Source organism: Miscanthus floridulus, unplaced genomic scaffold (assembly GCF_019320115.1).
Source record: "Miscanthus floridulus cultivar M001 unplaced genomic scaffold, ASM1932011v1 fs_522_1_2, whole genome shotgun sequence".
Classification (NCBI taxonomy): domain Eukaryota; kingdom Viridiplantae; phylum Streptophyta; class Magnoliopsida; order Poales; family Poaceae; genus Miscanthus; species Miscanthus floridulus.
Window position 1 is genome coordinate 7,179 of NW_027096878.1, and position 2,309 is coordinate 9,487.

Genomic DNA, 2,309 nt, shown 5'->3' on the forward strand with positions numbered 1-2,309 from the left:
CTCCTTTATTTCCCCCTCCGCCGCTCGCACAGGAAGCATGCCATGTCTCCGACCTTATCTCCATAGCATGCACCGTCTGTGTATCCCATCCCCGCCGCCTCCGCCGTCGGTGTGTTGTTTTTCCCACCTCCATTCTCCACTATAAATACCCTTGGTCCTTGCTCTTCTTCTTCATCCCCATTCCCCTGTATTTGGAGCATAGCTACGAGATCCAGTCGACGTTGTGAAGCTGGGTTCGATTGGCTGAGGTGATGGTGTGATCTGAGAAGAAGAAGGGATCCAGTTCGTCGAAGAAGTTCAAGTTTCCTTGGTTAGTTGGCCTTAGGATTCACGAGGTTTTACTTCTCAGTCGACTGTTTCTAGATTTGTTGGTGCTACGCCATGTTTTGGATAATCATTATCTTGTTGTTTCTCCATTGTCCTCGTCTATCACGACTTCTAGATTAAGTCTCGGTTGTACCAAGTTGCTCTTCACCATGTATCCCTAGATCTCCGTGTGGTTTAGTATTCGAAGTCGTGTAATCTTTCGTGTAATCCCTGATGTACGAAATGTAATCGTGTTTTCCCCTTCTGGTTCTTGCTTCGAATCTCGGGACGAGATTCTTTTTAAGGGGGGTTGGTTGTAACACCCCGGTGTTACGAGATCGTTTAGCATAACGATTTAGGCCTAGGAGAAATTTCTGAAACGAGTTTTCTCGAAATTTTGATTTAAAACGTACTCAGCATGATAAGTGAATCCAGTGGTCCAGTTTTGTGGACTCGAGTCAACACCCAAATTAAAGTACGCAGTGCGTAGAAATATTTATGGATGTTGAACGACAATTCTGGCCAATCGATAACGAACGGTTCGTTCTATTAGATTAAGCATGAAAAGCAACGTTTATAAATAAAATACAATCTATTAATAAATAAAACAATATACATATATATAGCTTTAGAATCAAAATTAAATTCGAGCTTGCTGAAATTTTCCTGTGCTTAAACGTTGCAAATTGACTAAAGTAGTAAACCGTTATATATATATATATGTACATATATATATATATATATAGGTATGTATGTGTGTGTATATATATATATACACGCATGTTACGGCAGTAACTTTAATAAAGAACATGTAGCAATGCTTGTTGATCTGCTCCTCTGCAATCTTATCTGATCTTTGTCTTGTCTCTGCTTCTCGTGTTCTGAAACACAGCTCGCGAGCCCACCGTTTCTCTGTCTCTGCCTGCTGAGCCGAATTACCGTGCATGCACCTGGAAAGGATCAAAGGGCTTTTCCCTGCACTGCACTTGAAAGGATGATGGACCCCCCTTGCTACGTGCAGCTTATAGAAATTTTGTCCACGTGATCACAGGCTAGTAGTAAAAGTCTGCACTCCCTATTTTCTTCACTGCCACACATGTCTGTGTCTTCCGAGGTGCTCATAGCTAGTAGCTAGTCTTCTATTATTACTTTTTGATTCATCTCTCAAGCGCTCGCTGTTTCCTTGTCACTGACTTGTGAAATGGCCCCGGGCCCCCGCTTGCTTTGGAGCCGAGCTTCGCCACTGCCTGGCACGTCGCTTTTCCCCCTCACGCGCTGTTTTCTGCGGGCTCGGTCTTGTCGTCTCTGTGTGTCTGTCGTGTTCGGCCGAACCTCGTGACGCTGTCCACTTCATTTCTATTTCTACTGCCGTGTCCGTCGGTCAATCCTCGTTTCCCTTCACCTCCCTCGGCTTGCCTACGCGCGTTTCATCCAGCTCCCCGCGCCACTGCACAGGACGCGCCGAGCACCGCACCACGCCGAGCCCCGCGGAGCTCCTCGACCCCGCCTGCCGTCCTTGCCCGGTGGCCGCACCACCGCAGCACCGTAGCTGAAGCCCCCGCTCCTGCCATCACACCGAGCCGCAGTGCCGCCCTCCTTTCCCTGCTCCCTGCCCTCGCGCACGAGCAACCGCACAGGGCCGTGGCAGCCGGCGCGCTCCATCGCCGTGTCGCTCCCTTTCTTCCTCTTCCTCGCCCCTGCTTACACGGCCGCTCGCCGTGGCCACCTGCCGCCATGAATGGCCGAAGCAGGGCTCCTTGCTACCGACGCCCTGCTCCTCCGCACGTCCTCCTCGCTCAAGCCACACTTCCTAGGTCACGCGCGAGCTCACGGCCGTTCCGAACCGCCACATCCTTCGTGCGCCACCGCGCGAGCCGGCCTCCCCGCTGTGCTGCCCCGCCATCGCAGTCAGACAGCGCCACCGCGCCTGCAGTCGCCATGCCGGAGCTTCGCCGTTCCGTGCCCCTCCCCGTGCCTGCTGCTGCCGCCCGCGCCCGCCGTGG